Consider the following 23,223-nt stretch of genomic DNA (forward strand, 5'->3'; position numbering starts at 1 on the left):
ACATTTTTATCCTAAAGCACCATATCTGATAGAGATATCTAGCCGCAGATTCCTTAACTTAGAATTATCCCCAGACATCAGACTGGATTCGGAAAATGTTTGCATCAGCACCTCTGGTCGCCGGGGGACGGCATCACACGACCCCGCCCTAACGTCGTCCACGGACGTGACGTCAGCGAGGTCACATAAGTCCCTCCCGGCAAGCTTTCTTCTTTTCCGCGTGTAACGCGGATCCGGAGTAAGCGGTTCCACTGGCCTGTTTTCAGGCCCCTTTGACGCTACACGTCTGGCACAGTGTGCGATGCCTTCGGGCTTTAAAACGGGTGCCTCCTGTTTGTGGCAAATGTCCGCAACGGACCCATACCGTATCTGAATGTGGTGTCTGGGCGAACACCACGACTCGACTGATTGCGACACCTGCCAACAACTCAAGCCGAAGCCCCGGCGGGAGCGTCGCATGAAGCTACTTTCGGCTCGCCTTTCCTGGTTGGAGTCGTCCAGGCCCCAGCCTCCTCTTCGGCGGAAGGTTCCGCTGGCAATGGGTTCCGTTTGCTGTGTCGGTTGACGTCTGGTTCCCGTGTGTGTTGCTCCCCCCTTCCTGGTAAGTCTCGGCACATGTTGCCGAGGTCCTCTACCTCCCTCCCTTCCTTCTGTTATTGGGGGCACTAGTTCCTGGATTTCTCCAGACATGCGCCCCTGGAAGTGGGAGTCGTCCCTCCCCTATCGGCCTTTTCCTGGTGCAGGGGTGACTCGGACCCAGTTGGCGGCCTATGTCGCGGCCCTGCAGATCTCCCTTGGGTCCCCTCCTCTCCCTCCCATCTGCTACATGCGGGACCTCCGCGACTGAGCCCCTTGCCTCTAGGGATGATGGAGATATGGCGTCGTCGGGGCGTGGCGCGGCTGGGTCCCCCTCTTATACCTATAGCACCCCAACAGCGCCACATAGTCCAGTGGGGCTCCGTGTCGCATCACAGGTGGTTGCTGGTGCTCGCAGCTTGGCTCCGAGCCCACCTCCGCCTTCCGTACAGGCGGCTGCCTTTTCGGAGGCCGAGCCGGCGCCCGTTCGGCGCCGTAGGCTTGCCTCCCCAGCTCCAGCTCCATCCCTAACTTCGGAGTCGGAGCCTGTTGTGGTTGAGGCTGAGTCTGCGCCAGTACGGCGCCATAGACTTTCCTCCCCGGCTCAGACACTATTTCTTTCTTTGGACCGGAGCCTGTCTTGGTTGAGGTCGAGTCGGCACCGGACGAGGCCGAGTCGGTGCCGGCCGTGGACGCCCTGGCGCCGTCTCGACGCCGGATCATTGCCTCCTCTCCGGAGGCTACCGGGGGGAGTTCGGCATCACCCCGACGTCCGGCGACGTCAGATCCGTCCTTGCCTCTTCCCCCCTTGGAGTTTGTGGCTCCGGCGTACTCTCCGCCTTCTCAGGACCCTCATTCGTCAATGGGGCTTCCTTCATTTAGACATTGGTCTCATCCTCCGTTCATCGGACAACCCCCTTGGGGTGGGAGGCGCAATTTACAGCCCTCACCCATGGATGAGTTGCTGTCCCCTCCTCGTAGGGCTACAGAGGCTGGTGCAGCATTTATAAAAGAGTTGTTTCCTTGGCCGCTTGCATTCTGAGTATGCAGCCTCTTCGGTCCATCTGCCTCTTGACCCTCTGTTGGATGTCCTCCACCACGGTTCGGGAAATGTAGAGCCGCTTCTGCCTTTCAAAGCTTCTCTTTATGATGCCCTTCTGGGCTCGGCCGGCGTCGGGTGATCCGGTGGCTCGTTCTATCATGCACCGCCCTGCTCCAAACGATCCAGTTTGCTTATTTGTTCATCCAGACGTTCAGGGGGTTGTTCAGCAAGCTGCTTTTCCTTCCTTGCCTCAGCTGCTGCTTCCTCCCTCCCGGGAGTCCACATGGCTGGAGTTGTGGGGTCGTAATATATTTTCGCCTCAACTAGTGCAGCTCTTCGCTCACTCAATACCGTGGGTGTTTTGGCTTGGGCTACTTCTGCCCTTTGGCACTCTGCCGAGTCTCTTCTATCTTCCATCTCTGAGGTCGCTCGTGTTGACCTCCTCCATCTTATCCGTGATGGCTGTAATCTGACGGAATTTACTATCCGCTCCGCCCTGGATACCTCGGATTCCTAAGGCCGAGCTATGGCTGGTTCAGTTGCACTACGACGCCATGCTTGGTTGCGGGATGCATCTTCCCAGAAAAAATATCAGGGAACGCCTTGTTGACCTGCCCTTTGATGGGGTTCTTTTGTTTTATACCCACACCGATTCGGCAGTTAAGCACCTCCTTGTGGGCTTTCGCCCACCCCCATAGGTCTCAGGTGGTCATATCCTGGGGTGGTTACCCTTTCATTTAGCATCCACCAGTTAGACTATGCGTTTTTGGGCTGGCAGTAAGCCTTCTGTGGCGGTGTTCCACAGGTTGGTTGTGTTCTATCCTCTGACTGGTTTACCCTAAGAGGTATTCCCCTGTTTTTCTTGGGGGCGTGATCTACTCCAGGTGGGGTACCTGTATGCTATTGTGTAGCTCCGCTCTGCGCCAGGCAGGCAGGCGTGGATGTCCCTTTGGGCTCTCTACGTCTACTGACGCCATTATCTTACCGTTGAAAGGTTTTCAGTGTTGTGCCTTCGGGCACGCCACAGGTCTCGCCTTGCTTGAGCCTTGCGTGTGTACTCATTCTCCTCTTCTGAGGGTTTCTTTCCTTATACTAACTCTTTTCAGTGTATTTCAACACGCTTCAAAATGAGGCTGCCTCCTGCCATGGGTGCATTAGGCGGGTTCCTCCTCCTGCGTGGTCTCGGGGCACGCCCCTTTTGCTATATATATAAATATATATATATATATATATATATATATATATATATATATATATATATATATATATATATATTCACTGAAAAAACCATAGGTTATAGACCATATATAGTTAGGAATTAGCATTTAGAAAACCTTATTTTACTCACACAAAACCATTGAAATTCCATATATAGTTAGTTGCACTAACTATATATCGCGCACCCGCAATCCACTGCTGATGATGTCACATATTACATCATTCATGACATGGTCAGTGACATCACTGATGACATCACTGATGACATCTCAAATGACATCACTGATGACATCACTGATGACATCTCATTTGACATCATTCTTGTGCTAATACAATAAACCTCTTCAGACTCTAATATAACCTTAGATACACTCAGTGTATACAGACACTCACACACTGTCACTCATCCATGGAGTTACTCACACACCTAGTCAGTCATGCAAAGAAACAATCTCACCTCCATTTCCTCAACTATACAGTTATACACACCTTACTTATTCAAACATATACTAACACATATTTACTCTCTTATACAATCCCTGATACAAGTTCACAATGATCCATACAGCCACTCACACATTCAGTGGCTCTCATGCACAGTTATTTATATATGCCAACTCTCACATGTACTGTGTTTTACATATGTACTTACTATGACATGTAGCATTGAGATATCCATTCACTCATCAATACACTCATGCACACAGTCAACCGCCCATGTAGCTTTTTCCACATGCACTCTTGAACTCATACACCTAGTGAATCAACTGCTCACACATCTATGCACAGAGTCACACACCTCCCAGCCACCCCCACACAAACTCAATCTCCCATAGAAATACTTGGGCAACCAATTAATAACACATATAGCCTCTCGTATAGCTAATGATCAACACATGCAGCAGTTTACATCACAACAGACATAATGATGCACAAATTAAGACAGTTTAGTCACTAACCCATGCATTCAGTGAGACACATTTAATCACTCACTCATACAGTCAGTCACGCACCTACTAAATCCTTCATCCAGACACTTATACATCCACTCATTCTTCAATATCTAAGACATATTTTAACTTTACAGAAACATACAGTCACTGGATGTTGTCATCAGTGATGTCATTTGAGATGTCATCAGTGATGTCATCAGTGATGTCACTGACCATGTCATGAATGATGTAATATGTGACATCATCAGCAGTGGATTGCGGGTGCGCGATATATAGTTAGTGCAACTAACTATATATGGAATTTCAATGGTTTTGTGTGAGTAAAATAAGGTTTTCTAAATGCTAATTCCTAACTATATATGGTCTATAACCTATGGTTTTTTCAGTGAATTTTCAAGGTTTTGTAAATGCTAATTCCTAACTATATATGGTCTATAACCTATGGTTTTTTCTGTGAATTTCATTGGTTTTTTAACAGCTAATATCTGTAGCTGTAAAATGTATTCTTCTTTAAATCCAAAAATATATTTTATATGTTTATGAATAATTTTTTTTTTAAATATTTTTTTTTCTTCGTTCCCGCTTCGCGAATCGGGAAGCTTCCCGTTAGCTGACCTTGATGCCGCGAAATAGACCGCGAGCCGGTAAACGTTTCTTTACCGCAAGTGCCGCGTTAGAAAACAACATCGTGACGCCTCCCGTCCGCATGACGTTCCACGTTGTCGCGTGATACGTCATATGACGTGCTACGTTAGCGAACTGGTACGCGAAGCGAGTGCCAAAGCGCAGGTTTCTGGAAGCAAACCGGGAGGCCCTGCAAAGCGCTTAACGTAAACACAGCAAGTCATGTGACTTGGTAATAACACTTTTCATTGGTTCATTTCACTTTTGGTTTCCTAATGATGTAAGACTAGGTCATATAATCTAAAATGAACACTTTTGATTGGTTGAGAACTCTTGTTTTTCCCAAATGATGAAAATCCCTCCTTCTTTCCTCACTCTGACTTTCATCATTGTGAGAGAAAGACCCTTTGTGATCACTGAGCAATGGCTTCTTTAGTAGCTTCAGCTGGTGCTTCCCCACCACCTCCACCACCTCCAAGGAAGAGAGGACCACCTGCTCAAGTTGTAATTCAACAAGAAGAAGAAGAAGAGGAACAGGAGGACGAGCACGAAGAGAGGCAGTTTTTGCCTGAGCAGCCCAAGACGTCTCACCGGAAAGAAAACTTCATTTGGCAATTTTTTAAAATTCCCAAAGGTCAGAAAAAAGTAAATGCAAGATACGTAACTTGCCTTATATGTCAAGATAGACTGTCCAGAGGGACCGACAAAAAATACAGTTTCGGAAACTACACAATGCATCGCCATATGACTAGGTGGCATCCTAACAACTACAGTGCTGCACAGTTTCGGAACGACCTAGATAATCTCCCTATTATGGCCAGAAGATCTGTTGTACCGGAAGTAACGGGACCAGAGGGCAGGGAGATGGTGCCAAATATACAAATGAGATTTGGTGAAGTAAAACACACCTGCGTATTTTGCGATGGATTCATTTCCTACGGAGAAAGAAGCATCACTCTGATCAACAGAGCTATTGACTATCATATGCAAGTTTGTCCGAAACGCCCAAAATAATAAATACTTCTTTTTTTTGTTTTGTTGCTCCTGTTGAGCCCTTTACAATGAATCGTTTTCATTGCCCCCTCCAAGAAAAACCCAAAAAAATATAAAACTGTTCCGAAAAATTCAAAAACATTAAAAAAATGTTCAGAAAAATAAAAAAAAAAGTTCTTTTCAGAACTACCTCCCCGTTATTAAAAAATTGGTACAATATTTGGAACTGTGCCAACCTCTATTTCTCTTAGTTCGCTTCCTAGTTCGCTCGCTGGTACGCGAACTGGAAGCGAACCAAAAACAGTAAGTATAAGGGAAGGAAACACACACTTATGTTAAAAGAAAGACAGCTATAGGGGAGTAAACTAGAGATACTATTACCCATAATCCACTACTGATGATGTCACATATTACATCATTCATGACATGCTCAGTGACATCATCAGCAGAGGATTGCGGGTTTTTTGGCAACATGCCTTATCCACGGTTTAATAACGCTGCCTTTTGCTTTATATAAGTTTTCAAATTGTATGAAATATATACCAATAGGTCTTTATGAACCTTTAGGTAGTGCTTTTGTTCATGAGGTCTGGTCGCTTCCATACACATACAGATGTTTCAAAGATGATCAAGAAGTTTATCTGAATGGAGAGGAATGCACTGAGACGCCAGATCATTCACTAATGTGTAGGCACATACAGTTACACGATTCATGCAACAAACACCGACCAAATATGGCTTGCGTGTTGCAAGGCACGCCAGTTCCTGCTATCATCCCCACGTTCAAGTTGTTGGAAAATGGTAGTTATTTGATGCTCAATAATGAAGATTGTTCTGAGTTAATTAAAAGTATTCCTTTTATCGTAACAGTAAGTGAACGGGTTATTTGCTGCAGAAATGTTCTATTTCCTCCCACACATGAACATAGGGAGTTTTCAATCTGGCCACAAATACCAACCTTGGGACACGTTTCAACGGCATGACAAGAATAAGAGCTCTTTTGTCTCAGAGAGAGGTGGCCTTGAGTTCGGCCCGTGAAACTTTCGTACTTCACATAGCGAACACCCGTACACAGGTTTGCCTTTCAATTTCAGCAACATGTTTCCGACTATCTTTAACGCATCCTCCACAAAATCCCTGGCACACTTTTTTAAAGTTGTTACCAGTGGTCTCGTGACTTCATTTGAGAAAATCTTTGGAGTCATCCCTGCTCCCTTTCATTCCATTTTCTCCACTCTGGTTCGTGGATTGCATTTTTACTTGCATTACCAGCGGACGCTCTTGTGCTTTTTTAAATTTTTAAATATGGATGTCCCTCCTATGCAACCTCCGACCCTGCAGCTGCTGACACTGTTCCGCAATCGCATGCTAGAATATTATGGCACAATGCCGTTGGCGATATTAAGCACGGCATATGGATTATCTTTTCGGTTCTCCTACTTCACCTGTGTCCAGCCTGTATTTCACTGCCTGACCTGTGATTTCGATTGGGCCATTGATTTGTGTCTCTGCGGACCGGTTTCTCCTGACGTCGACTTTAATCAGCTGATGACTCCTATCATTACTCACGAGTTGGTTTGTCCTGGCGAAAGGATTATGGCTGTGGCATTGATGCATGGACTACTTGGTCCCTGGAATTTACTGGCGGCAGCACAGTCTTTCTTGGAACACAGCTTTCTTGAAAACCCACCGAGCTGTCCTCTGATGGTGATAGAGGATCCGGTGCTGGGAGAGCACGTATGTTCTTTTCCGCTTTTAAATTGGATGGCTGAACTGTTTTCGGATGAAGACGGTGACTTCCTGTTGGAGGCTGTTGCAGCTTATTTTGCATACACAGTTATGTCATAGACCTTTTTCATGTTTCATATGCTGAGTACTAGCATTTCATTGACAATTCATTGACTTAATTGTCAAGTTTTTATTATTTACCTTGCCTATTGGCTTAAGACTCGATAAAGTACTTGGCTGTTTTATTTTTCTTTAGCATTGAATTTTCCTAGTTTTTAATGCTTTACCTTGCGGACCGTCCACATATAAACTTGCAATCTGCTCTCATGAGATGGCACTTCTATTATCTTATTCAGTTCGTTTCCGGATCATGGGGAGGTGTCATCTAGGTCCTGGATATCTTTACACCGTGTTAAGTTAGCATGGGCTCATTACCGGTTTAAACGCCATTTTTCCTTTTTTGCAACTTCTGCACACGACATTTAGTTGTTGCTTTAGCTTTCCACCTAGTAGTTCATCGTGGTTTACATGAGAATAATATGTTATTGGTCTACTATCTGCTTTACTTGTTAAACTATATCTGTACAGCGAGTGCTAAAGTTTCAAGAACAACACGATACAGAATTGTTATGAGGTCTGATCTCCACGACTTCATACTCATAACATAAGTGCAACTTCTGCCAATTCTGGGCATGAGGCGGGTTTTATATTGCTTTGCCGAACACACATACACAACAGTTGATGCGGTTCACATGAAGAGAGAGCTGGTGTATGCTGATGTGATTCCTTCAAATCTAAGACACTAAAGTATGGGCACGCCCTAAACCAACACAAAGAGACCTTCTTAGCAAATAATATAATATGTGTATTAGGGAGGGTGAGATATAAGCAGCCGCGGGCCGTGGAGGGAGTTACGGTGAGGCAGGGAGGCGGGGAGGGGGAGAAGCAGGGTGGAGCCCTCTCTACCTTGCCCCTCCCCCTCCCCGCCTCCCTGCCCCACCGTAACTCCCTCCACGGCCCGCGGCTGCTTATAAGTGTTGCTAACTCTTATTCATTTACAGCATGTTAACATACTGTCACCATTCGCTTTTTATGTACTAGTAACTATGCTGGTAATTTTGCTACTGATAATATGTGTACTTGTATTCTCCACCCTGCTTCTCCCCCTCCCCGCCTCCCTGCCTCACCGTAACTCCCTCCACGGCCCGCGGCTGCTTATAAGTGTTGCTAACTCTTATTCATTTACAGCATGTTAACATACTATCACCATTCACTTTTTATGTACTAGTAACTATGCTGGTAATTTTGCTACTGATAATATGTGTACTTTTATTATCTAAGGTACTACGCCTGAGAAGACGGCATTAGTAAATAAACATTTCAAATACACATGTGTTCTTCTTAACTCCATGTTCTGGTTTCTAAGAAATATATAACGACCGACTGTTCATGAGTTCCACGTATCCTGAGGTACTATAAGTTCATATTCTGGATTGTCTAAACATTGAGAGTTTGTTATATCCAATGTGACACTGTACCTAGCTTGCTAAATAGTTTTTGATTACTAACGTGAGTTTTGGGACACCCTAATTCGCCGAGGTTCCAATCCTCTGTCCACAGTTCTGTGTGAGAACAGAAACCCTGCGACAGGGGCACCCCCGACCCTTGCTGGAGCTTCATCACACTTGCGATACAACTCCAGCAATGCGCCACCTTTACGGCACAGATACATCACGCATCTGTGCTGTTTTTGCCCCGTGATGCGCCGCATTGTAAATGCAGCACACCATAGGTGACGGAACAGCGGCACAGAATGACTAACACATCCCTGGTGATGCGCCAGTCATCATAAATCTATCCCTATGCTTCTTATCTTGTTAGAGATGAACCGCCATATGTATCATCAAAGTTATTTGCATTTCCTAAATAGCGAACTTTAAGGAATAAATAGCGATTCTTTACCATTCCTAGTTTGCGATGAGCTATTTGCTAATTAGCCGAATGTAGCCCAATGAAGCCCAATGTAGCCCAATGTAGCCCAAAGATGGCCGCCAGACACACAAAAAAACAAATGTAGCCCAAATATCAGCCAGATGTAGCCCAACTATAGCCCAGTGACAGAATGACCAATCAGCTTCGCAAACCTCCGTTACGCGAAGCAGAGCGCTGTTACAGATATATATCTTTTTTTGAACGTTAATTTCTCAAAATCCACTGGAGCACATATATTGAGACCTAGCAAAGGCACATCGGGCTACCAGTCCCTAATATTTTGCCAAGTTTCGTGCAAATCCATTCAGCCGTTCAATTATTATTTTTATTTTTTTTTTTTGCCCCGCGGGGCCCTTTTAAAACCTCCACATCAAACCTAGGGGGTCAGCGAGGATCTACTATGCCCCCTTATAGTTATTTCCCCCTTTGTTTTGACCTCCTCTTGTCTCTCGATCCTACCGAGAGACAAGATGGCGGCCGCTACGGACTGTTTGGAATGTTGACAGACGCCGGAGAACCAATCAGCTTCGCTTCACAAAGCTCCGTTGCGCGAAAAGTCCGCGAACCAGAGCGCTAACCGGTCCGCTGTTACAGATATATATCTTTTTTTAAACGTTAATTTCTCAAAATCCACTGGAGCACATATATTGAGACCTACAAAAGGCACATCGGGCTACCAGTCCCTACAATTTTGCCAAGTTTCGTGCAAATCCATTCAGCCGTTCGGGCTAAAAGTGAGGCCAACCGCCCTATGGAAATTAACATGGGAAAAACGCGTTTTGGGACCCCCCTTTTTTCTCGGCCCCCCCTTGACGAACCCCCCCAAAATTTTCAGGGGCTGCTCAGAAACAAAATGTGCCATTTTCCTGAAAATGTCAGCCAATTCCGTCCACAAACGCCAAAGTTATTAGACATAGAATTTTCAAAAAACCCATAGAGAAAAAATCCTAACTATATATACCTACTGGCGACCGCCAGTAGGTAATATATATATATATATATATATTTGAAGATGAAGGATCACAAGAAAACAACAGCCAGCCAGGGCAAAAATCTGGATCCCAAAGGATACAATGAGTCACAAAGAAATAAAATATCCAAGAAAGAAGTGACTCAAACAGATATATTCACCAAAGAACAAAAATATATTTCCACTACAACGTTTCAGCTTCCGCCTTCCTCAGGTAGTTTCAAGATGGTAAGCTCAGTGGCTGCACAGATGACACAGCTGAATTTTCAAAAAGCATCATGAGTGAAGATTCCATTTGGAATGTGGAATCAATGCAGTCCTGAGAGTTCTTGAGATATGCAGTAATCAGGATGTGTTGTCAGTAATGTTCAGTCCATCTGGATGCAATGATTTTAAACGGTACATCCAGAAGTTTTCCTTGGAGTCCAGTAGTTCTTCTTTTGAGACATGTTCCACGGGGAAAATCTTCAAATCTGATAGTGAATGATCCACAAGGTTAAAATGATTGGCTACAGGCTGGTCAATTTTCTTATTGATTATGGCTGATTTGTGGTTCCTGAATCGTGTGCGGAGGTCATTCATTGTTTGGCCTACATATTGTTTTTTACAGCTTTGTCGTTGGCATTCAATCACATAAATAATGCATGTTGAGCGACATGTAAGATGCTGTCTTATTGCATAGGTCCTTCTGGTAACATAACTAGTAACTGATGATGTTTGTAAAAGGTATTCACACGTGATGCACCTTTTAGAGTCACAGCAATGAACCCCTGGATTTGTTACAGCTTGCTTAAGTTCTTTTCTTAAGAAACCTGTAAAGACCATCTACAGGAACTTGCTACATTATTTAGAAGGCGAGGCTATCCTCTGCATATCATACAGCAACAAATTGACAAGTCTTTGCAGTTACCCAGAGAAGCACTTATTTGGAATACCAACGCCAGAAACAAAAGCGACAGAACTCCATTTGTAGTTGACTATCATCCATCAGCTCCCAACTACAGAAATATAATGCAAAAAACATTTCCCTTACTGTCCACTTGTGAAAAATTGCAAAAGGTTTTTCCAAAACCGCCAGTCATTGCTTACCGCAGAGCTCCAAATTTACGATCTCTTATTGTGAGAGCAGAACTTAAGCAAGCTGTAACAAATCCAGGGGTTCATTGCTGTGACTCTAAAAGGTGCATCACGTGTGAATACCTTTTACAAACATCATCAGTTACTAGTTATGTTACCAGAAGGACCTATGCAATAAGACAGCATCTTACATGTCGCTCAACATGCATTATTTATGTGATTGAATGCCAACGACAAAGCTGTAAAAAACAATATGTAGGCCAAACAATGAATGACCTCCGCACACGATTCAGGAACCACAAATCAGCCATAATCAATAAGAAAATTGACCAGCCTGTAGCCAATCATTTTAACCTTGTGGATCATTCACTATCAGATTTGAAGATTTTCCCCGTGGAACATGTCTCAAAGGAAGAACTACTGGACTCCAAGGAAAACTTCTGGATGTACCGTTTAAAATCATTGCATCCAGATGGACTGAACATTACTGACAACACATCCTGATTACTGCATATCTCAAGAACTCTCAGGACTGCATTGATTCCACATTCCAAATGGAATCTTCACTCATGATGCTTTTTGAAAATTCAGCTGTGTCATCTGTGCAGCCACTGAGCTTACCATCTTGAAACTACCTGAGGAAGGCGGAAGCTGAAACGTTGTAGTGGAAATATATTTTTGTTCTTTGGTGAATATATCTGTTTGAGTCACTTCTTTCTTGGATATATATATATATATATATATATATATTCCAGCAGCCTCCCCACACGAGAGAGGAAATGAGTCGCAACCTCTGTCCGGTTTAAAAATGTATTTATTTTTCTTTTCAAAAGCGGCATTTTCTTGTTTGGCTCTAATGCATTTCGCTCACCACTGTGAGCTTCGTCAGAGAGGAGGCGCCGCAGGTTCAGGTTGTAACAGCTCACCCACACGACCATCAGTGTACCGGTGCTTCCGTTTTTTAACCCCTTGTTGGGTACCGCATTTCAGCTGTTCTTTGCAGTGCTGCATGTTGGGTCATGTAGTTCGCTGTCGCCTTCCATGCGTGCTACATTTGAATTTGCGCCTCTTGTGCCGGCCGGAAAACCCTGAGAATGTCCTTTTAAAACATTTTCTGGGACCCTAACCATAGTCCAGTCTATGGGAGCACCTCACACCCTTCGTGTTTTGCACGTTCAACAAAAGGGTCCAGGTTCGGGTGTGAATGGCGCTCTTTAGCGGGCGGTGCGTTTCTCTTGGGCCGGACCTTGGCCACATAAATATTCCAGCAGCCTCCCCACACGAGAGAGGAAATGAGTCGCAACCTCTGTCCGGTTTAAAAATGTATTTATTTTTCTTTTCAAAAGCGGCATTTTCTTGTTTGGCTCTAATGCATTTCGCTCACCACATATATATATACCCACGGATTGACGGTCGGGTATCCCTCTTTACACACCTGCACCTCTCTTCGTTTCTGCGAGGTCTGGTTCTATATCCCCGTTTTTCGGGGAGCATTTTGGTGCCTTGTACTCAAGCTTGCCATCGTTCTGCACAGCGGTATATTTTCCTAGCAGGTTTATAGTGCACTTTGGTGCCTTTTCCTGCATCTTCGGCAATGAGGGTTCCTAGGGTTCCGCTCCCTGGGGTGGACCTCTGCTACTGATGCTCTTTTCTTGGCGGTTATGTTTCTCCCGTTCATGTCCTGCACAGTCCCTCTCTTCTGTGGGAGTGCATTTCCCCTCCGGGTCGGAGCTGGGGGTCTGGAGATCTGATGTTGTTCTCAACATCTATGCATGTTCTTCTTCACGGTTCCTATAGGCACCTTCGGTGCCTCGGATGCAACACCATTCGGATGTGTTTTTTTCTTTTCGGTGTCACCCTAATCTGTGCCTGGTGTGCCTGCGGGACAGCTCCTCTGACGAAGGTCGTCTGAGGTGCTGCACCCTGCGTCTTTGTCTCCCGTGGGTGCGTTCTCCCCTTGGCCTTCAAACTGTCTTGATGGGCAGTCCCGTACTCATCTTAGCTACGCCACCTTGTAGTCTCAGTAGCTGTCTGCTGTGTGCATGTTCTCGGTGTGGTCTGCCTCGGTGTGCTTCAGCGTGGTGCTGTCCGCACGTATGGCCTTTGTGTGACTAAGTGTGCACTTTGCGTGTCTTATGTTTCCGCCTGTACTTTTGAGACGTTGCTCAGTTCCTGCCTCTTGCCCTTTGCTTCCTGGATGCTGCCTGTCCGGCCTCTCTTGCGTGGGCTCGCCTGGTAGGCTCTGGTTACGTCCCTCCTTGTTGTCCTCTATCTTTGGTTGGTGTCCACTTAGTGCACCATTGAGCTCTGGGAGTAGTTCGTTATGAACTCACTCTTCCGTTCTGAGATATAGCTTAGTGCCGTTTCTACATCTCATACTCACTCGGGTATGGTCTTGCGCCATTCTGGCAGTCTGTGATACCTTCCCTCCTGTTGTCTTTTGCTCTTCCGAGCTGCTTGAGTTGCTGACTGGCTGCACCTCCACAGCTTTCCCCATTGTTTGTCACTCTGTGGCAGGCTCAGTGCTTTCGGGCACTTTCTGTCCTGTCGCAGACCCACCTCCCCCTTGGAGTTAAGGAATCTGCGGCTAAATCTCTCTCAGATGTACGAGTTACTTACCTTCAGTAACGATGTATCTGGTAGAGACGTTGTCTAGCCGCAGATTTCTTAACGCCCACCCATCCTCCCCGTTCTGCGAGGACCTTGCCAGGTGGGCTTCTCCACTTTGCCTCCTTTCAGTTGGCACTGGTCTTCATCCAGGGTGCTGAAATTGGTGCGAACCTCTTAAGAATTGACACATGCAGCCGCCTCCCTCCAGGTGGCTTTTTTTCCTGTAGAGAGGTGCTTTTTGCTTTGCCTTCACCGGTAGATTCTTCTTCCTTTTCTCTGCATTTCTCCACTCTGGTCCTTCCAGTGTGGGGTCTTCCCCTGTTGTTTTCCCTCACTCCCGCCTCCTCCATAGACTTAGGGCTCTTGTCTCCTCTGCAGTAGTCTTCTTGGGATCTGCTGGGCTGTTCTTCGGCCTTCCATTACTATAGGGGGAAGTGCGAATCTTGTACTGCCTTCTCGCAGTAGATTGTTGTTCTTCCTGTGCTCCGCCTTTGTTGGCCGGTGTAAACTATAAGTTCACCACACCCTACCATCCACAGTGCAATGGTCTAGTTGAAAGATTCAACAAGACCTTAAAGGGCATGATCAAGGGACTCCCTGAAAAGCTTAGGCGAAGATGGGATATCTTGCTGCCCTGCCTTTTGTTCACTTATAGAGAGGTCCCACAGTTCTACGTTGTAATAACAGTCTACCTTTTGTCTGTCGAGATATTCTTCCCTTGTTACTCAGCTTCTGGGGAGGGTCCACTCTTCGCTTTGCGGGGTTGTTTTTCAGAGCGATGCTCTGCCTTTACTTCTTGGTTTGTAAATAGACAGTGTCTGATATTGTCCTTCATGATGGTGTTATGCACCATCCAATTTCTTTGTTTTACAGATTTTTTCCTCCTTCGCACACTGTTACCATACTTTCACAGCTTTGTTGGTGGCTCTGCGTTGTGCAGCGGAAAAGTTCTCCGAAGAAAACTGACGTCAGTGCCCCGGGAGAGACTTACATGACCTCGCTGATGTCACGTCTGTGGATGACATCAGGGTGGGGTCATGTGGCGCGTCCCCCAGCGCGCAGAGGTGCTGCTGCAAAAATGTTCCGGATCCAGTCTGATGCCTTGGGATAATTCTAAGTTAAGGAATCTGCGGCTAGACAACGTCTCTACCAGATACATGGTTACCGAATGTAAGTAACTCGTACGTTAGAAATAAAACTTGTTATAGGTATTTTAATGGGCTGGATCTCAAAGTTCCTTGGTGCCTGCAGTGGGGATGGAGCAGATGTAAATACTGCAAATGGCATCCTGAGTCTGCATTCAGGTAGTAAAACCCTCCATATTTGGGTTGCAGGGACCCCCTCAGGGTCCTGGTTCTCGTGGCATTGCACCTGCTGCACCATGGATATGTACGCCCCTGGGAGCCCAGAGAGCCAAGCCTTAAGGAGTTCCCTTAAACTCGACGAAGAGGCATCAGTCATCATGAGGCTAATGCACACCAAAAGATAAGGGTGCTGGCCCTGGGTGCTTTAAATAGAGTTATATGAGCGACTTAGTACATACGTCCTGGTGTAAGCCATACATACTCACGAACCTGTGATCGGTGGCCCTACCGGTGACATTCATGTCCTTAAATGAACAAGTGCCAGTGTGCGGCGGATAGGGGTATGTTCTCGAGCTCCTGAGTCCTGTCCGAGCTGTACTCTGAGCAGAAGTTTCAACAGAGCGTCCAGATATGGGTGTCGCCTTGGTCCAGCCGAGACTGCACTATGTACATAGAATCGTTGGGCAATAAAATGCATGAAATGAAAATTGGTGAAAAGCCGTTAGTTGGTGAAACAAAGCATCTGCCCCTGTGTGGGAGCTTGCGGTTCACCAGGCCTGCTTCTCATTGGGTGATACACCGTGCCTGGGTCCTTCCCCACCGCCATTTTTGTTGCCCCGTGTTGCTATTTCTGAAGGATCGAGGACATTAGAAGAGCTGGGGGCGAGATGAGGAGCCCCTCGCTTGGTTTTTGCTGTACCCCCCGGTGGGTAGCGCTCTGCACTGCCTAAAACGTCCTTTCCCCCAAAAAGAAAATAACGGTCACTTATTAGTTATTCTGGGTGGAAGGGCCACCTCTGGACTACGATTGTACGGCGTGCAAAGCGTTTGTCTGGATTATGTCAGTCTTTTTATTTTATTTTTTTAAGTGTGCACTGGGTGCCCATTAGAAGCGTTTGAAGTGAAGTTGTTTAGCGTGTATCTATGTATGCAGTGTGTACTTTCTGTAGCATGTCTGTATGGTGTGTGCTGTGTAATTTAGGTGCAATGTAATCAGTCTGTGTTGTGTTTAGTTTGTGTGCTTAAGCGTATGGAATATACGCATGTATGTGTACTCTGTTATCTGAAAGAAACGGTTAGTTATAGATTCCTTACCTTAGAATTACCTCCAGGCGTCAGACTGGATCCGAAAAAAAAATTCTCCAGCAGTACCCCTGCGCGTCGGAAGGTAGCATTGGTTGACTCTGCATTCGTCGTTGGCATCGTGGTTTATTGGCTGACGTCACAGTATCTACATAGACGCTGACGTCAGTTCTTTCTTTTTCCGTGCCAATTAGCGCAGATCCGTTACTTTTTCTTAACTTTTGTCGACATCGTTTTTTGAGTCCATCGACTCCTGCTGCACGAGGGATGCCCAGCTTCAAGGCTTGCGATTCCTGTAGCCGACTGACGTCGGTGACGGATCCGCACTGTGGATGCCTCTTCTGCCTGGAGCGCGACCACGACGCCAAGTCGTGCTCTGACTGCCGGACCATGAATCCGAAGTCTTTGCGGGAGCGGCCCCTAAAGCTTCTCGAGGCCCGATAGTTGGCTCCGCGTGGTTCAAAGTCCCGGTCTCGTAGGAGGTCGAGGAAGCGGTCGCGGAGCCATCATCACTCCTCATTTAAGTCTTCGCACTTGGGGACAGGTAAGTCGAAGCACAAGAAGAAGCCAAAGAAGCGTTGTTGCCCTTCGATTTCTCCCCATCAGTCAACTGACGCAAAGAGGGATGCAGGTGGTGCCCCTCCCGCGGCTTCACGTGCAGAGCCCGAAGGGCCGACTCCAGGTTTCCCTCCCTTTCCTGGACCTGGAGCAACCCCTGCCCAGCTTCGTCAATTTTACGAAGCAATGCACGCCATCTTTGGGCAGCTTGACTCTGCCGGCGCACCTTCGGGCCCCGCCGACTCGGCTGGGGGCCCTGGGCCTTCGACGTTGGTGGCTCCAGCCTCGGCACCGCTGGGTCCCCTTGGATCCAGGCCTGGATCCGGATCGGCGCCAGTGAACCTTGTGACACCTCCCCCGGCGCAGATTCTACCGGCATCACATCCACAACCGGCGTTGGCTGTGCCCCTTGCCGACTCCGAACCCCGGCCTCCACCTCAAGGTTGAAACGAAGCCGGACTGGCGTCGACCGATGCCGGATCTGGCACTGACGGTTACTTTTGTGCCCCTGTTCTACCCTGGCTCTTTGAGACCAGATTGCCAGACAGAGGAGAGTGAGGAGGGCTGGGAGGGGTCTAGAGAACCTTTAACCGACCAGTTAGTTTACAAACCGGACTGGAGAGTGGAACTGGGGGAAGCCAGTGGTTTGGATACCTGCCAAGGAGTTGGCTACGGGCTTCCCTCCCTTCACCGTACCTGGAGCGACTCCCGCCCAACTTCATACATTCTGCGAAGCGATGCATGCCATCTTTGGGCAACCCGGAACCAATGGCGCGCCTTCGGGCCTCGCGGACTCGGTTGGTGGACCTAGGCCTTCTCCGCCATCGGCTCCGGCCCCAGCGACGCCAGGCCCCCGTGGATCCAGGCCTGGATCCAGATCGCCGCCGGTTGACCTGTTACCCCTTCACCGGCACTGCTTCCTCCGGCACCGCAACAGACGCCGGTCGTGTCCCCGGCCGGCGTCGACCCCGGCCTCCATCCCGATGTGGGCCAGGAGCCGGACCGGCGTCGAGTCGGTCTTTGTGCCCCTGCGCACTCCTGGGGGCCCTTTTCACCCAGATTGGCAACCCAAGGAGGAGGACCGGGAGGGGGCAGGTGACCCTTTAACTGATAAGATGGGATCTGAGCAGGACTGGAGAGAGGAACTGGGGGATGCCAGTGGTCTTGACACCTCTCCTGTCCTTGGCCTGTTGTCTCCTCCTACCGTGGCTACGGAGGAGGGAGCGTCATACGCAGTGGTGTTGCATAGGGCGGCCGACCTCAAGCTTCCTACGGTGGCAGTCAGGACTAACCTTCTGACAGAGGTGCTTCAACCGGCGGCGAGCTCTTCAGAGCCCCTGCTGCCATTTAATGAAGCCCTTATAGACGTCCTTGTGGGCATGTGGTCCCAACCGCTCTCCCGGAACAGGAATCCAAGAAGCTGGACCATCTTGGGAAGAAAGTTTTCTCTTCTGCGTGGTTGGGACTGCGGTCGGTAAACACTGCCTGTCTATGGAGCCGTTATTCCCACTCTGTGCAATACGGTTGCGCAGTTGCTGCCCCAGTGTCCAGAGGAGGCCCCGACAGTGCTCTCCCAGGCTGTCGCCGCCGGGAGAGATGCGCCCAAGATTACCATCTGTTGTAGGCTGGATATCGCCGACTCTCTGGGCCGGACAATTTTAACGTCAGTGGGACTTCGTCGCTACGCCTGTGTTGGACCTGGCACCATTGGCGTGGGTCTCCCTTCTATTTTTGCTGTTGCCTCATGTGTTTTTGCTGGTGTTAGATGCTTTGGGCACTGTGCCACTGCTGTTCAGTGCCACAGTGCAAGTGCTCTCCACTGTAAATTGATGTACTAATTAGTGATTCCATGTTTGGCTATTTGGTTTACTTGTCAGACCCTAGTCTAGTGCACTGAGTGTGCCCAGGGCGCGTAATCCAAATGCTGGTGGTGGGCCTGCAGCACTGGTTCTGCCACCCACAGAAGCAGCCTTGTAAAATGTGTCTAAGGTCTGCCATTGCAGAGCCTGCATGCAGTCTGGTACTGTCATGCTGACTGGGCAAGTGCACCCACTTCCCAGTCCCTAAACCTCCCCTTTTCTTCATATCAGTCACCCCTATGGTAGGCCCAAGGGCAGGGTGCATTGTAAGTATAAGGTAGGACAAGCCCTGATGTGTGGGGCCTGTCCTAATAGTGAATTACAGCCATTTTCGTTTTTTACTATTGCAAGGCTACCTGTTCTCCATAGGCCAGAATGGGCTGTTAGAATTGTTGCATTTTATAATCCTAACAGACTCCGAGAACATGGTAGAAATTCGAGTTTAGTATGCCTGAACTCAGAATAATAAAATACATCTTTTAGTAAAGTTTATTTTAATATTCTGTGTTTGCAAATACCACTTTTAGAAAGTAGGTATTTGATTGTCTAACCATTCAAACCTGCCTCTGCTAGTTTGTCTATTCCCATGTCTGGTTTCTGTGAGTGACAGGCCTGGGGAATTCCAGGAGACAGACTGAGTCACCCAGTGGTGAATAGAGAGATCTGCATCTTGATGGGCGGGAGGAGTGCACCTGAACTCTGAATAGGGCTGTGCCTGCCTTCCACAATGCTGGCTTCACCCCCTGGGGAGCGGCTGATGTCTCTGCCCTGCACACTGAAAGAAGAGAAGGAGTTCTGTAAACAGAGCGCTCTAGGACTGTACTTGCCTTCCACAATGCTGGCTCCACCTCCTGTGGGGCGTCTGATGTGCATGCCCTGCACTGTGAAAGGAAAGGAGAAGTCTGGTAAACAAAGTGCTCAGTAACTGGTTTGGACTAGGCACAGGCCCCTCTCACCTCAAAGAACAAAGGATTTCTGGGTATGAATATTGGGACCCTGATCCCATGTAATTAGATCACATTTGACTACAAGAAACCACCTTTACTGAGGAGAGGAACCTGAAGAAACTGAGGAGAGACGATTCCCAAGCTGAAGTGCTGCTTGGGGGATTGACCTGCAGTGGTTGCCTTACTGCCAACGGAAGGAGAAAGGAACTTTGTAACTTTTCTTTCAACTTGTGAAGGATCTCCAATGGCTTGGAAAAGAGTTTGCCTCCTGCTGAAGTCTCAGGGACAACATACTTCACCCCCCAGCTCCCCAGAGTTCTTTTGGAAGTGCCTGCTGCTGTTTTGGGCCTTCTGAGGAACTGTGTGTCGCAAGAAGCTGGAAGCGCGACTCAACGAGAAGAAGCGTGTCGCTGTGCCTGCCGTTGCAACTCCGGAGAAAGGAGGGTGTCATCGCTGGAACTGTCGCTCTGCACTGCATCGAAGAGAAGCGTGCCGCAACAAAGAGAAAGCGTGTCGCCGTCGCTGCTGCTGCCGTCGCAACTCCGAAGAAGGAGGGTGTTGCCGCTGTGGTTGTCGCACTGCACTGCATCAGGAGAAGAATCTCGCAATGAGGTCGGAGCGTGTCTCCGTCGCTGTGCCTGCCGTCGCAACTCCAGAGAAGGAGGGTGTCGCATTGCACCGCATCGACCAAGAGCACGTTGCATCCCGGAGAAGCGCGCCGCCGTCGGAGCTGCTGCCGTCGCATCTTGGATGTCGCCGCTGTAGTTGTCGCACCGAGCGGAAGCTTCACGCATCGTGGAGAAGAGCGTCGCCGCTGGAGCTGTTGCCGTCGCATCGTAAGGGTGTCGCCGCTGCAGTCCAAGCATCGGACCGAGAGCTTCTCGCATCCCTGAGAAGCGTGCCGCATCTGGAAGATATTTACGTCTTTATTTCTTTGTATCTGAACTTTGCCGCATTTCCCATCGCTGCGACATTGCTTGTCGTGGAAGCGCAACGCAACTTAAGGTACATTGATGCAGAGTGTTGCATCTAAGAACTGAACTGAACTAAGCTTAATCTACCATTTTAAAGTAATCATAGTGTGTATTTTTGTCGTTTATGGTCTTGTGGTGATTCTATATAAAGTCTACTTATTTTTTATATAAAACCTGGGTGGTGTCCATTTGTAGTGTTGTCACTGGGTTACTGTATGTGGTCACAACTGCTTAACTTACAACGCCTCTGAAATAAGCCTGGACTGCTCGCGCCACGCAACCTAGAGAGTGAGCAGGGGTTATTTTAGGTGTGTAATCCCCTTTCCCTGACTAGAGGAGAGGGTCCCTATTTGTCACAAGTACCTACCTGTGCCAACCAGAGACCCCCAAATCTAACAGCCTTTATGAGATCGACTGGCTTTTATGGGGATGTCCCGATCACTTTGATGGACATTCCTTCTGATGGCCGTTGCCTTTCTGGCGACAAAGCGGACAATGATCTAGAGCATTTGAAGGACTCACGGGCTACTGCCAACCCCTTGGGCCTCTCCAGCCGCCCAGTACAGTCTGCTTATCGCCCCTTTCATAGCTACGGACGGGGTGTCCCACTACGTCCCGCCCAGAGCCACAGGCCGCAGCAAGTTACCCGACCCTCGCACCGCCAGGGCCGTGGGAACCAACGCCGTCGTTCAGGGGACCAGCGGGCGGACCAGTCCACCAACCCCCCCCCTCTGCAGCAGCCACCAAACCTTCTAGTCCGACCTTTCAGGCCCATTAAACACTAGTGGGCGGCAGGATTCGCCATCACTTCCCTCACTGGCGCACCATCGCGCCGGACAGGTGGGTTTTGCAGATAGTCTGAAGGGGCTACTCCCTCCCCTTCGAGACTACCCCTCCAGCCATGCCACTGCGATACCACCGCATGTCAGAGGATCATCTGTCCCTTATCCAGCAGGAAGTTACGGCTCTCTTGGCCAAGGGAGCCATTGAGCGCGTTACTGTCCCAGAAGTTGGTTGTGGTTGTAATTCCCACTGCTACTGGTCCCCAAGAAGGACAAGGGCCAGCGTCCTATCTTGGATCTCCGGGATGTCAATCACTTCCTCCGGAAGGAGAAATTCAAGATGTTGACGCTTGCTCAGGTCTTGTCTGCCCTCGACCCGGAAGACTGGATGGTAGCGTTGGACTTGCAGGACGCTTATTTTCACATACCCGTCCTGCCGGCCCACCGGCGTTACCTATGGTTATGGTAGGCCACGAACACTTTCAGTTTACCGTGCTCCCCTTTAGCCTTACCAGGATCCCTCGGGTGTTCACACAGGTTATGGCAGTGGTCGCAGCTCATCTTTCAGTCTCTATCCCTGGTTTCTGTCAGGATGACCCTCAAGCAACTGGGCCTGTTGCCTCCTGCATCCTGCTGGTGGACCATGCCAGCTGGCATATGCAGGCTCTGCAGTGGGACCTGAAGTTCCAGTGGGCACAACATCAGGGGAACCTGTCCGATTGCGTCCAGATCTCAGAGGGCACTGCACACCAATTGCAGTGGTGGCTAACGAACCAGCATTGGGTCGACAGAAGATCCCTCTCTCTTCCCCAACCAGAGTTAATAATGGTGACGTATGCATCACTTCTGGGATTGGGCGGCCACATGGGGGAGATGAGAGGCCTCTGGTCTCCGGCGGAGTCGGGGCTCCACATCAACCTTCTGGAGCTTCGAGCAATTCGTCTTGCGCTCAAAGCATTCCTTTCCTCTGTCCGGAGAAGAGCAGTGCAGGTGTTCACGGACAACACCACCGCCATGTGGTACTGCAACAAACAGGATGGGGTCGTGGACCCTATGTCAGGAGGCCCTCCGCCTCTGGATATGGCTGGAACGTCAGAGCATATCCCTGGTGGTTCAGCACATGGCAGGTTCCCTGAACGCCAGGACAGACGAACTCAGCCGCAGTTGCAAGATGGGTCACGAATGGCGTCTTCCCTCGGAGGTAGTCCAAGGTCTCTTTCTACAGTGGGGAGAGCCTTGGTTAGATCTATTCGCCACAGAATACAACGCGCAATGTCAGCAATTCTGCACGTTGGAATTTCCAAGGCAGCACTCGCTAGGCGATGCTTTTCGTGCGACCGGGCCCAAGTCATTCTTGTGGCTCCAAATTGGGTACGAAGAGTCTGGTATCACAAGCTGCTAAACATGGCCATCGATCCTCCGATCAGACTGCCTCTAAGGGAGAATCTTGTGTCGCATGCAGCAGAGGACTGTCCTCCACCCGAACCTGTCCAGCCTCCACCTCCTTGCGTGGAGATCAAGCAGTGGCAGTTGACATCATTTGACCTGCCTCCCCAAGTCTGCGGTGCTATCTTGGCAGACAGGCGTCCCTCCACTAAGATGGTATACGCCTGCCGATGGAACAAATTTGTGGCATGGTGCACAGCAAAGGCTGTGGATCCCCTTCCCGCCTCTCTTTCTGAGGTTCTCTTGTTCCCCCTTTCTTTAGCCCAGCAGGGCTTTGCTCTGGGCACTCTAAAGGGCTACCTCTCTGCCATTTCAGCCTTCCTTAGGCTTCCTGATCAGCCTTCTCTTTTCAAGTCCCCTGTTGTAAATCGTTTCCTTAAGGGCTTTTCTCATCTTTTTTCTCCTGTTCCCTTCGTAATGCCATGCTTGAACTTGGTTCTTGATTATCTTTTGTTTGCTCCCTTTGAGCCTCTACATAACTGTCCTC

General features: G+C 48.5%; 1 protein-coding gene across 1 annotated transcript in view; it reads left to right on the forward strand.

The window, feature by feature from the left end:
* MARCHF6 (membrane associated ring-CH-type finger 6) overlaps positions 1-23,223 on the forward strand; it is a 1,360,950-nt gene that overhangs the window by 1,226,369 nt on the left and 111,358 nt on the right. The window lies entirely within an intron of this gene.

The sequence above is a fragment of the Lissotriton helveticus genome, chromosome 4_1 (assembly GCF_964261635.1).
Source record: "Lissotriton helveticus chromosome 4_1, aLisHel1.1, whole genome shotgun sequence".
NCBI classification, from domain to species: domain Eukaryota; kingdom Metazoa; phylum Chordata; class Amphibia; order Caudata; family Salamandridae; genus Lissotriton; species Lissotriton helveticus.